Source organism: Vipera berus, assembly GCF_964194415.1.
Source record: "Vipera berus genome assembly, chromosome: 6".
Taxonomy (NCBI): domain Eukaryota; kingdom Metazoa; phylum Chordata; class Lepidosauria; order Squamata; family Viperidae; genus Vipera; species Vipera berus.
In genome coordinates this window covers 21,761,135-21,775,501 of record NC_138208.1, presented here as the reverse complement: position 1 = coordinate 21,775,501, position 14,367 = coordinate 21,761,135, and positions in this window count along the sequence as shown.

The window sequence follows — 14,367 nt, the reverse complement described above, 5'->3', positions numbered from 1 at the left end:
ATTAAAGTATGTTTAACGTTACATTAACATGTAAATACATAACACCCCTTACCCCTCCCTCTGATTGAGTTGACGTTTCCCCAACTGTTTCTTTTTTGGGTTTCCCCATTCGAAGTCTTCCAAGTAGGTGGGGGGTCTTTTTATTCTTTCGGAGCGTCGGGGGGTTGTCTCCTCTGGTCGTTCCTTGCCCCCAGGTGTATTGCTTCTATTGGAGTCTGGCTCGGGGGGTAGGGTGTTTGGCTCTGTCGTTTCTGAGTTCCTTTCGTGTTGTGGGAGGAAGTCATTCTGTGCGGGGTTTTGTTGTGGTGACATTTGTTCGGGGGGGGTTGGTGTGACAGTGTTTGTGGGGGGGGGGGTTCTGGTAGCATTTCGTAGTTCCCCCTTTCCCCCATATTTTGTGGGCTGCGTTGCCGTAACTGGTCGATGTGTCTACGGAGGTGGGTGTTGTTCCCAGTGTCGACGATGTATGATAGGGGACCCATCTGTTCTATGATGACCCCCTGTGTCCACTTATTGCCGCCTCCGTAGTTCCTAGCCCAGACGGCTTGCCCGGTACTAAGAGTCCTGTGCCGGATGGGGAGTTCTGGGTCTGCTGGGGTTCTGTCTGGATGTAAACGGTCCAATCTGGTCGTAAGTCATTTGCCCCAGTGGAGTTCTGCCGGGGACTTCCCGGTAGTCGTGCAGGGGGTGGTGTGTTGCGCTAATAGACATTGAGCAAGTCTGTGGTGCCAATTGCCGGCGATGATTTTCCGCAGTGCCTCTTTGGTTGATTTCACCATCACCTCAGCCAAGCCGTTCGTCGAGGGGTGAAACGGAGCCGTGGTGGTGTGCCTAATAGAGTTCGCCGTTGTGAAACTCTGGAATTCGTGGGAAGTAAATTGGGGGCCGTTATCGGAGACTAACACATCCGGAAGCCCATGTGTGGCAAACAACCCCCTTAAAACTTGTATTGTGGCTGCTGAGGTCGTGCTTGTGACTGGGGCCACCTCTAACCATTTAGAATAACTATCTACCACTATTAGGAACATTTGTCCTTGGAAGGGACCTGCGAAGTCTAAATGGACGCGGGACCAGGGTGTTTTTGTTGTTTCCCATCTGTGTATGGGAGCTTGGGGCTGAGCTGGTCTGACAAGTTGGCAGGGGTAACACCCAGCCACATGTGTTTCTATTTGCTTGTCGAGGCCAGGCCACCAGACATAGCTTCTGGCTAAAGCTTTCATTTTGACAGTTCCCGGGTGACCTTTGTGGAGGCTTTCTAGGACTTTTAATCTGTGTTTGTCAGGTATTATTACCCTGCTGCCCCATAATAAGCATCCCTGGTGGGAGGATAATTCTTTTTGTTTTAGAAAGTAGGGTTGGAATTCTGGCTCTGGGGGTGTGGTTTGCCACCCTGAAGTGACGTAGCCTAAGACTCTGCCCAGGATTTTGTCCGCAGCTGTGGCTGCAGCAATGTCCCTAACTGATAATGGGCATTCTGGCAGTTCGGATATAGCTAGGATTTTTCCAGCTGGTGCGGGGTCTGGGTCAATCTCTGGTAGGGGCAGTCTGCTAAGTCCATCTGCGTGACCCATGCTTTTCCCTGGTTTGTGTTCTAATCTGAAAGAATAGACTGACAAGAAGGTGGACCATCTGAGGATGCGGGGAGATAATATTTGGGGCGTTTGTTTATTTACTGTGAAAATCCCTAACAGGGGCTTGTGATCCGTAAAAATGGTAAATTGGCGACCATAGAGGTAGTCGTGAAACTTTTTCACGCTGGCCACTATGGCTAAAGCCTCTTTATCAATTTGAGCGTAATTGCGCTCAGGTTTTGACAGCGTTCTGGAATAGAATGCTATAGGGGTTTGGGTTCCTTCCCTGGTTAAGTGACTTAGGACCGCTCCTATGCCGTAGGGAGAGGCATCACATGCCAAACACAAGGGTAGCTGTTTGTTGAACAGTGCCACCGTGGCGTTACTGGTCAATAAGTTTTTTAGAAGCCTGAAACTTTCATCGTGCTGTGGAGACCAAGACCAGGGGTTGCCCTTATCTAAAAGCCTAAGGAGGGGTTCTGCAATTGAGGCTTTGTGTGGCAGGAAGGTATGGTAGAAATTAACTAATCCCAGAAAGGCTTGTAGTTCCTGTTTATTCTTTGGGATAGGTGCTGTTTTGATGGCTTTTATCTTAGACTCAGTGGGGTGAATCCCTTTTGCATCAATTTTGAACCCTAGGAATTCCGCTGAGGGTACCCCTATGGAGCATTTGTCTCACCTTAATTTGAGCCCTGCTGTTCTGAACCTAAGGAGCACATTTGCCAGCTTGGTTGCTAAGTCCCTTTCCGATTCCCCTGCAATTAGAATGTCGTCAAAATATGGGCAGACCCCAGGGATTCCCTTTAGTGTTTTTTCCATGATTTCTTGAAAGATCCCTGGGGCTGCAGAGATGCCGAATTGAAGGCGGTTAATTTTGAAGGCTCCCTTGTGCGTGACAATTGTCTGTGATAGGGTGGTGTCAGGGGTGACAGGCAGCTGTAAGTACGCCTGCACCAAGTCTAATTTAGCAAAAATGGTGCCTGACTTAATGGCCGCGAAGATGTCTTTGACAGCCGGGACCGGGTAAGCATGGGCATTTAATGTGCGGTTCAGGGTGGCTTTATAATCAGCGCATAGTCTGATTTGGCCATTGGGCTTGATTGGGGTCACTATGGGTGTTTCCCATTCGGCCCCTTCGACTGGTTCTAAAACTCCCAATTTGACTAGCCGGTCTAGTTCGTTTTCTATTTTTTCTCTCAAAGCGAAGGGGACTCTCCTAGCCTTGATTCTTATGGGCATTACGTTAGGGTTCAGTTTTAGTGACACCGGGGGTCCTGTATATTTTCCTAGCGAGCCGTCAAAAACGTCCGCAAATTGAAGGCAGACGGAGTCTAAGTTTGACAGCTGGGTGGTGTTGATGCCTGTTAGTGCTATCCCTAGTGCCTCGAACCAGTCCAGCCCCAGCAGGCTGGTCCTGTTTTCTTGGGTGACTAGTATAGTAAGGGGTCCCTTAAATTGCCTAAACTCCGTTGGGACTGTGGCTTTTCCCCTTAGCTTAATGGGCATTTTTTGAAAATCCGCTAGGCGGAGTTTAGTGGGACGTAAGGCAGGTTGTTGCCGGCTGCGGCTACAAATGTTCTTGTAAGTTTGCCAAGAAATGAGCGAGACGGAGGACCCTGAGTCAACTTCCATCTCGCAAGGGACCCCGTGGATTATGACGTCCACCTTGACTTTGGGCTTAAGGATGCTGTGGACCGTATTTTCCCTTGCTTTTCCCTTAACATTTTGTACTAGGGGTTTAAATGTTTGTTTTTCCCTGGGTATGGGTCGGTTCGTACCTGCAGACGTCACCTCCAATTCATGTAGGTTTTCTCGGCATTTGTTTGTTGGACCCGTGCCCCTCCTGGCTGACTTATGCAGCCCGGGATGGGACACGAGGCTGGCTCCAGGCAGTGATTACTGCTTCTTTGAGTCAGGGTAGTTTTCCCGCCGCCTTGAAGGAGGCGGTGGTGAGACCCCTCCTCAAGAAGCCGGCCTTGGACCCAGCAATTTTAAACAACTATCGTCCGGTCTCCAACCTTCGGTTTTTGGCGAAGGTTGTTGAGAGCGTGGTGGCGCATCAGCTCCCTTTGTTCTTGGAGGAAGCTGACTACCTAGACCCGTACCAATCGGGTTTCAGGCCCGGGTACAGCACGGAGACGGCATTGGTCGCGCTGGTGAATGATCTCTGGCGGGCTCGGGACAGGGGTTGTTCCTCTGTCCTAGTCCTTTTAGACCTCTCAGCGGCTTTTGATACCATCGACCATGGTATCCTGCTGCGACGTCTCAGGGGGTTAGGAGTGGGAGGCACGGTTCTCCAGTGGTTCTCCTCTTACCTCCTGGGACGTTCGCAGTCGGTGTTGGCAGGGGGGAAGAGATCGACCCTGAGACCTCTCATTTGTGGAGTTCCTCAGGGATCGGTTCTCTCGCCTCTCCTGTTCAACATCTATATGAAGCCGCTGGGTGAGATCATTCGTGGTTTTGGAGTTGGGTATCACCAATATGCTGATGATACCCAACTTTTTATTTCCACCCCAAACCACCCCAGCGATGCCCTCGACGTGATGTCCCGTTGCCTGGAGGCGGTCCGGGTCTGGATGGGGAGGAACAGGCTTCGACTCAACCCTGACAAGACTGAGTGGCTGTTCGTGCCGGCATCCCGGGAAATTCCGATTATCCCATCATTGGCCATGGGGGGGTGAGCTATTACCCCCCGTAGATAGGGCTCGCAACTTGGGGGTCCTTCTAGATTCACAGCTCTCTTTGGAAGAGCATATTGGAGCTGTGACTAGGGGGGCCTTTGCCCAGGTTCGCCTGGTGCGCCAGTTGCGGCCCTATCTAGACCGGGATGCCTTGCGCACAGTCACTCATGCGCTCGTGACCTCTCGTCTAGACTACTGTAATGCTCTCTACATGGGGCTGCCCTTGAAGTCCACCCGGAGACTCCAGCTGGTGCAGAATGCAGCCGCGCGAGTTGTCTTGGGAGTTTCCCGATACTCCCATGTTACACCTCTGCTCCGCGAGCTGCATTGGCTACCGGTTGCTCTCCGGGTGAGGTTCAAGGTGTTAGTTATGACGTACAAAGCCCTTCATGGCATGGGTCCGGATTACCTACGGCAACACCTGCAACCGGCGTCAACGTCCCTCCGTCCAGTGCGCTCCCACAGAGAGGGCCTCCTCAGGGTGCCGCCGATCAAAGAATGCCGATTGGCGACCCCCAGGGGGAGAGCGTTCTCTGTGGGCGCGCCAGACCTTTGGAACAGCTTACCGGTTGAGCTCCGGACGGCCCCCGACCTTCGCTCCTTCCGGCGCGATCTTAAAACATTCTTTTTCGAACAAGCTGGCCTGGTCTGACGGGGTGGGGTTGGGTTTTTTAAAATTAGTTTTTAACTTAATATGTATTGATTTTATGGGCATGATGTTTAATTGGTTTTTAATGGTTTTTTAATTTTTGTATCTGATTTTTATTGTGTATTGCCCTGTTCACCGCCCTGAGTCCTTCGGGAGAAGGGCGGTATAGAAATCAAATTATTAAATTAAATTAAATTAAATTACTTCTGAGCCTTGTGTTTGGACATCCCTGAAGCATTCATTTATCAGTCAAATCATCACTTCCACTGTGTATTGTGCAGTCATCTCAGATTTGTGTTCCTGAAGGGATTGAAAATAGCTGAGTTTCAAAAAGTCAGCAAAACACACCAAACTAATCCACTAAAAGTAAAAAAGACCCATGGAACAATAATTTACTCATATTTACCATACAGCAATGTTCTCTGAATAATTCCAATCAAAGTTATTATAACTCAACAATTCAGCCACCAATGCTGCAAATGTTGTTAATGTCAAATGTTGTTAATGCAACAAAAAAAGGCAAGATAAGAAATAATGGATGGAAATTAACCAAGGAGAGAAGCAAGCTAGAACTAAGGAGAAATTTCCTAATAGTGAGAGCAATCAACCAATGGAACAGTTTGCCTTCAGAAATTGTGGGTGCTCCATCACTGGAGACTTTTAAGAAGAGACTGGACAATCATTTATCTGAAATGGCATAAGGTCTCCTGCTTGAATAAGGGGTTGGACTAGAAGACCTCCAAGGTCCCAACACTATTATTCTATTATTTCCAAGTTCTATGAACTGTTCCAACATGATGTTTTAAATGTTTAATATAACTTAATCAAAAATCATTTTATGATCTGTCCATTTCTTGGTTCATTTCATGATACTGTTTGTATATCTGTCCTCTCCATCAACTTTCATGTGAGGATTTTGTCCATTCTGCCTATTCTGATGTTAGTCTGTTCCATGTGATTTTCAATGTCGTTGTTTAAAGGAACAAATGCATCATATGATCTTTCTATATGTGTTAATATGTGATCTTTCCTACATCTCTATGTAACTTGTCACCATTTTTAATTTTTAATAGGCATGAAATGCTATGAACTTTTCCAAAACACATACACTATTACAATTTATCTAAATGTGTACGTTTTTATGTCTCAATAATTATTTTAAGTTAATTTCATGAATTTTATGTCCATCTATCACATGACAGAATCTATTTCACAGAATGTCCTTTGAATGAGATGTCAGATGAATTTCTTCCTGCACATCTACCAGAAGATTAATTAGATAGATAGAGATTAAGAGACAGAGATAGAGATAGAAACAGATAGAAGGACAGAAGGACAGACAGAGGAGATATGGCCATTGCTATCTTCAAACTGTGATAAAAGGCTTTCAAATTTCCTGCTCCAACTGAGCTCTTTCAGTTTGTGTATGACTAAGGAGATGCAGCTAATCAAACCTGATGTAGAACTTCAGAGAATGACTCAGCTCACAGGTAATTTAAAATGACAAGAGTTACAAGTCTCTGTACATAATGAAAATATACTCTCATATGAAGAAGCTTTTAGGCAGCAGTGCTCTTTTGCTTCATATTTCTATATAAAAATGGATATGAATATATAAGCCAGCTATAGAAATGTTTGGTTACTAATTTCCCATTTTCATACTCTGAAAAATGGATTAGGGTCACCGAACCAGGTGTAGACTTTGATAAGTTACTAATTAAATCATCTTGCCTAAATTCATGTAACTTGTTAGGGTTGTCAGAATATAGAGCATTTCCTCTGACAGAGTGAGATACGAAACTAAACCAAATTATCCAGATCAAGGTATCAGACATTCCTGCTGTTTCATGCCTATAGGACTTCTTTATTTTATTATTTACTTTAATTGTACAAAGTTTGCATCCTGCCCTTGAGAACAGAACCATAAGGCTGTCAAAATCTGAAGAATTGAGAATTGCAGTTGTAGAAGATACTGGGAAAATTTGCATTGACAAGGTCTCAAGCATCTGATTGCATTTATCAGGGACTTATACACTGACTCTTCACTCTAACTCTTTGGTTTTGAGTCTTCCTTCCCTCCCTCCCTCCTTCCTTCCTTCCTTCCTTCCTTCCTTCCTTCCTTCCTTCCTTCCTTCCTTCCTTCCTTCCTTCCTTCCTTCCTTTCTTTCTTTCTTTCTTTCTTTCTTTCTTTCTTTCTTTCTTTCTTTCTTCTTTCTTTTTTGTTACATAGTTAAAAACTATCCAATAATCCATCTATTTCTTGGTCCATTTCATGATACTATTTGTATATCTCTCCTTCCCATTGACTTTCATGTGAAGATTTTATCCATCACATTTATCCTGTTACTGCTTAAAGAACACTCTTAAGATTTGATTTTTTTTGTTTCTTTTCCTATTCCTTTTTTTTAGGTTTGTGCTCCAGACAAGATGCAGGAATGTGAGTTTAGTGCCCTAGGCTTTGTGGCTGTGGTCTATCTTTGGAAGGAGCTCCTTTTAGCATCTTTGATTTACATTTCTCTGCCTCGAGGCTGGAAACATGTGAAGCAATTCCTAATTCTCAGTTTGCCCACGCTGGCACACACACAGTGACACACACATCTGTTAACAGAAAACAAGTTAAAATCTGTTTTTTTTCAAGTGAGCAGAAATATTGGCATCGGAAAGCAGCTGCTGTTGGGGGTGGGGGATAATTGTTTGTTTCTCCGTTGAATGCAAAGTTATCTAATTTCATACTTCTCTAAGACCTTAGCAGATCTTTCTAGTATGGTTGCTTCCAACAGCTTCTTCCAATGTGAACAGTCTAACTAAGAAAATCAAATAATGTGAATAATAAAATATGTCAGGTAAAAATGAAAAAAATAAATAAATGAGACATGAAACCCTACCATGTTGAAATCAAGCATGGGCAAGCTGCAGATATCAAAATGCCTGATTTCAAAGCCGCCGGTAAAAGAATGCCGGCGGGTAACACCCAGGGGGAGGGCCTTCTCTGGGGGGGTGCCTGCCCTTTGGAACCAGCTGCCCGTGGAGCTTAGGACTGCCCTCAACCTTCGATCATTTCGCCGAGACCTGAAGACCTGGCTCTTCGAGCTCTCCGGCCCAGGCTGAATTTTAATTGGGGTATTAACTGGGGTTTTATATTTGTTCAGAGATTTAGTTTAATCTTTTTTAATTGCTCTTAATTTTGTATTTATGTTTATATACCCTGTAAACCGCCCTGAGTCCTACGGGAAAGGGCGGTATATAAATTCAATAAAATTCAAAACAAAAATTCAAAAAAAAAATATCCAGGCTTCTGACAAGGGCAACTGTTACAGGTAATCATTGCATGAAGGAAGGAGGTAAGGAAAAAGAGAGGGTGGGGGAGGGGGAAAGGGCATTAGAACACTAGGCAGGAGTGGAGCATTGGGTTATATGAAAGCCCCAAGCAACTCACAAAAATTCCTTTGACCATACTAGCTAAAAATTAACGGAACTATTTTTTTCAGTTTTGAGACCATATGAAAAGTGTACAGTAACCTAACATAATTCAGGGTAAACAACACCCCCCCTTCAACAAATTCAAGGATAAACCAAGCCCCACCCAATATGATATTGGATTTTCCTCCTCCCAGACACCTAAAAGTAATAGCTGCTACAAAAGTTGGAAAAATTCAGTGGAGTAAGATTCACTATTTTTTTTTTTTGACCATATGTCTTCAAGGCAGACAAAGATAAGAGTGGAAATGTGATGTTGAAAAGTGATTTATTTTAAAAATAAACAAAATTGTCCAGCCATTATGTTCCTGATCATTGTAGAGAATGAAAAAAATAACCTTGATAGTCATTTGCAAGAACTATTATCTCGGCAGAGGTTAAAAATATTTCTGAAGCCCCAGGACATAAGATGATATACGGAAGAGATTCAGGGGTTTGCTTTCCTGTTTCACAGAGGTATAAGGTGGGGATGGTGGAGGTGCAGCACAGGCAAACTTGCAAGATTGATATCAGCCTTTCTTGGTAGTCTGTCTTGGTTTTGTCAAATAGAAATCAACTCGAAAAAAATAAAAAAAACTTTATTTTTTATTATTTAAAACAAAAAGTATTTTTTTTAAAAAAAAACATAACCTAATGGGCAGATAACTTTTGAAGATACAACATATAATCTAACATAAATAAAATATATAAAATAAATTCCATTGAATTGCTTCCATGAAATAAAGAAATATAAATTGTTGAGGTTAATTCCAAAATCATGAGTATATTACTTATAAATGTTTTAAATAACACCCCCATAAATAATGGAGGCAAATATTTACATTCTAATTCTCCTTTTCTTTTTGCTTCAATTTATTAGCAATACTAATTGGCATAAGCATTAGGTATTATACTCTAAATGCTTGTATTTATCTTGCTAAATAATATGTAATAAATATGAAAGCCATATGCTTAAATTTAGTTAAATTTATGTTGTGGATATATAGTGTTAGTTTCACCATTACTACATATTTCTCAAGTTCAAGTCCCCAATCAGATATTGTTGTACTATATCTTTTTTTTGTCCCAGTATAATATTAGTTCTATCAACTGTAAGCATGTAGCTTAATAAATTATGGCATTTTAATTTGATATTGAGTTTTGTAGATTGTTTCTAAATTATGTCTAGCAAAAACAATATATTTCATTTTGAATTGGATCCCTAATATTTTCTGAATGTTGCTTTGTATGGTGTGTTTTTTTAATAGTTCCCAGAGTATATATTTTATGATGGAGGTAACATGCTTTAGTTTGGTAAGTTTGTGTCTAAGGATAAGGAACAATAAAGAAATTTGCTTCAAAGAATCAAAATGGGTCTTTCTTGAGTTTTGGAGCCTGGGACCTATCCCCACCAATAGATCTGTGAAATCAGGAGGGTCTCCTAAGTCACTTCCAAATATCTTATTTCTCAATATTTTATTTTATAAATGAATGAATTGGGTCCTCTCTATTTGATCCTTCATGGAATGGAAATTCTTTCCTTCCTTCCTTCCTTCCTTCCTTCCTTCCTTCCTTCCTTCCTTCCTTCCTTCCTTCCTTCCTTCCTTCCTTTCTTCCTTCCTTTTTAGTCACCAACATTTACTGTATGCATCTTTTTAAATAAAGTTTTATTGATTATTTTTTAAAAAGAATTCAATAGTAATCATTCAACAAAACGTGTTTTCTGAGTATCTTATTCACTAATGCAAATTAAATTCCTAATCCCTAAATCTTTTCTCTAACCATTGATAAAATAGGTCCCAAGTTTGAAAATGTTCTGTTTCTTCTTTTTCTTTCAACCTTAAAGTAAGGTCCATTTCTGCACAATCTAGTAATTTTTTTAATTATTTTTTCTTCTGGTGGTGTTTCTTCGTTTTTCCAGTATTGTGCAAATATAATTCTTGCTGCTATTATCACATGTAAAATCAAATATGCACTTTGCTTATCAATTTTTTCTCGCATTATACCTAGTAAAAAAACATGTTTATAGTCTATGTGTTTCTCTAACATTTTTTTCTAATCAAGTGTGAATTTTTGTCCAATATCTCTTTCTTTAACACATGTCCACCACATATGATAATAAGTACCTGGTCTCTGCTTACATTTCCAACATTTCTCGGACGTATTTTTAAACATTTTTACTAATCTTGTTAGTGGCAAGTGGCATCTATAAAACATTTTGTATAAGTTTTCTTTATAGGAAGCTGACATTGTCAATTTATAGTTTCTTTCCCACAAACTATGCCACTTCATGGATTATTGCCTTGTCGTGGTGAAGGGGCTTGTGTAATTCAATGAAGCTATGAGCTATGCCGTGTAGGGCCACCCAAGACGGACAGGTCATAGCAGAGAGTTCTGACAAAACGTGATCCACTGGAGAAGGAAATGGCAAACCACTCCAGTATCTTTGCCATGAAAAATACTTTGGACAGTACCAAAAGGCAAAAAGATATGACACTGGAAGATGAGCCCCTCAGGTAGGAAGGTGTCCAATATGCTACTGTGGAAGAGCAGAGAGCTGGTACTAGTAGCGCCAGAAAGAATGAAGCGACTGGGCCAAAGCCGAAAAGATGCTCAGCTGTGGATGTATCTGGTGGTGAAAGGAAAGTCCAATGCTGTAAAGATTTTTTCTCCATAGGAACCTGGAATGTAAGATCCATGAATCAAGCAAAGCCGGATGTGGTCAAACAAGAGACGACAAGACTGAACATTGACATCTTAGGAATCAACAAACTAAAATGGACAGGAATGGGTGAATTTAATTCAGATGACCATCAGGTATACTACTGCGGGCAAGAATCCCTCAGAAGAAATGGAATAGCCTTCACAGTCAATAAAAGAGTAGGAAAAGCTTTAAACTTTAAGTGAAAGTGCGTCACAATTGAAAGTTAAAGATGGCGGCTAAACCTCCCCCTAAAACTCTTCGGAGTGGTGGATCTTCTCCGGTGCAACAATCATCATTACAGGCGTTGCACCCTCCTGATGTATTGACACTGAAGGATTTACGAGATGCTTTGGATAAACATGCCCAGGTACTTTTGGAATCAATTAATCAATCAATTGGTGATAAATTTGCACAGATGGAGGAGAAATTGAAGAAGTTGGAGGAGAGAATGGAGGAGAGGATGGAACAGAAGTTCAGGGTGATGAAGGTAGACATTTTGTCTTCAGTGTATAAAGTGGCTGAATGTGTGGAAGATTTGGATGAAAAAGTGGAAGATTTGACTCAAAAGAATGCCATATTAGAAGCAAAAGTATTGGAGAATGAAGATTTAAGAGATAAAATGGATAGAGAATTGAGTCTTGCTCAATATTTCCAGATGCAGTTTGCCATTAGAATCAGAGGTTTAAAGGAGAATATTAAGGAAGATCTAAAGCAGCTGGTTTCTGAGGCTCTTGAAGTGGTATTGAATCAGCCAGCATCCGAAATAAAAGGAGGCATGGATAAAGTGTTTCGTGTGAATTCATGGATTGCTAGACAGAGAAAGTTGCCTAGAGATGTGGTGGTTTATTTTGCAAAAAGGGAAATTAGAGATGAAGTTATACAAGCTGCCTATGATACTAAAGTCGTGATTGCTGATCAAGAAGTTCTGGTTCTAAAAGATTTTAAGGAGAAGGAAGGATTTTACATTTCTTGTGCAAGAGCTCAAGCAACGAGATATAAGGTTCAGATGGGAAATCCCAGCTGGGTTGATGGTGATGCATGAAGGTAAAAGGTACCGTCTGGTTACTGTGATGCAAGCGCGTGATTTTTACAATAATGTTTTAAAAGCAACCCCATTAACACTTCTGGAAGCTGCAAAGGGATCTGGAGAAGGAGAACATCAAGAGGCTGAAGATGGACAGACAGAGGAGAATGGTGCTGGAGGAGATCAAGTTATAACACCTTTGGATGATCCTAGAGAACAGAGGGTGACGCGTGCTGCTTTAAAATGATCAAAAAAGATAAAAGAACAAGAACAGCAGAAGTCTATGGAACTTTCACAACGTACTTACAGCCAAGTAGTGGGAGGTGGGAAAAGATTTGGGTGAGGAATGTAAAATTTAAACAAGTTTGAAATCTAAGAGAGAATTTTTACAAAATGTTTTATAGATGGTATTTAGATTTTAAAAAGCTAAGTATGTATCTGAATCATTAGCCTAAATGTTGGAGGTGCGGTGATGAAGACGTAATATATTTTCATATATGGTGGACTTGTAAAAAGGTTAAGGCTTTTTGGATAAAAGTTTGGTGGAACATACTAAGTTGATGTTGAATTTAATTACGGCAGCAAGACTTTTGATAGGTTAGTACTGGAAAGAGGAACTGCCGACTATAGAAGAGTGGGCTTTAGAGGTTTCCGACTTGGTTGAAATGGCGAAGATTTCGGCCTATTTGCAAGATTACTTGCAGGAACGCTATATTATGGAAAGGAGAGAATGGTTTGAGTTTATCCAGAATAAGTATAGGGTTAAGAAGTTTTATATTTGAATTAGGCTTTTTTCTTTGTTTCTTTTTCTATATTAGTTTTTTTATATATATATATTTAATATTACTAAGGTTTGTTTTATCCTATATAAGCTAGAGAGTGATAGATTTTAGAGTTTATGGTTGTTAGTATATGGTTGTTTATGATTGTTTTTTTTTATACATACCTTGTATTTAGCTCTGGGAAGTCGGGGGGGAGGGGGGGAGGGGGGGAGGAAGGGGGGGAGGGAGAAGGGTGGGGGAGGGGGGATTTTCTAAGGGAAAAATTGTATGTTAAAACTTTTCAATAAAAAAAAAAGAGTAGGAAAAGCAATACTGGAATACAATCCCCAAAATGATAGAATGATCTCAGTTCGAATCCAAGGCAAACCATTCAATATCACAGTAGTCCAAGTCTATGCCCCAACCACTGGTGCTGAAGAGGATGAAATTGACCGGTTCTATGAAGCCCTACAGCACCTTATAGAACTACACCAAAAAAATGATGTCCTTATCATCATGGGGGATTGGAATGCTAAAGTAGGAAGCCAAAAGATAACCAGAATAACAGGCAAGTTTGGCCTTGGAGTGCAAAATGAAGCAGGGCACAGGCTGATAGAATTTTGTCAAGAGAATACGATGGTCATAGCAAACACTCTTTTCCAACAACCCAAGAGACAGCTCTACACATGGACATCACCAGATGGTCAACACAGAAATAAGATTGATTATGTGCTTTGCAGCAAAAGATGGAGAAGTTCTATACAGTCAGTAAAAACAAGACCAGGAGCTGACTGTGGCTCAGACCATGAGCTTCTCATTGCAAAGTTTAGGCTTAAACTGAAGAAAGTAGGGGAAAGCACTAGGCTACTCAGGTATGAATTAAATCATATCGAATATACTGTAGACGTGACAAATAGATTTAAGGAATTAGATCTGATAGACAGAGTGCCTGAAGAACTATGGATGGAGGTTTGCAACATTGTACAAGAGGTAGCAACTAAAACCATGCAAAAGAAAAAGAAATGCAAGAAAGCAAAATGGCTGTCTGAGGAAGTTTTGCTAATAGCTAAGGAAAGGAGGGAAGCGAAAGGCAAGGGAGAAAAAGAAAGATATGCCCAACTGAATGCAGAATTCCAGGGAATAGCTAGAAGAGATAAGAATGCCTTCTTAAATGAACAGTGCAAAGAAATAGAAGAAAACAATAGAATAGGTAGGACCAGAGATCTCTTCAAGAAAATTGGAGAGATGAAGGGAACGTTTCATGCAAAAATGGGCATGATAAAGGACCAAAATGGCAGAGACCTAACAGAGGCAGAAGAGATTAAGAAGAGGTGGCAAAATTACATAGAAGAACTATACAAGAATGAGCTTAATGTCCCTGATAACCACAATGAGGTGGTCACTGACCTCGAGCCAGACATCCTAGAATGTGAAGTGAAGTGGGCCTTAAAAAAACTGAGCAACAACAAAGCTAGTGGAGGTGACAGTATTCCAGCTGAGCTATTCAAAATCTTAAAAGAC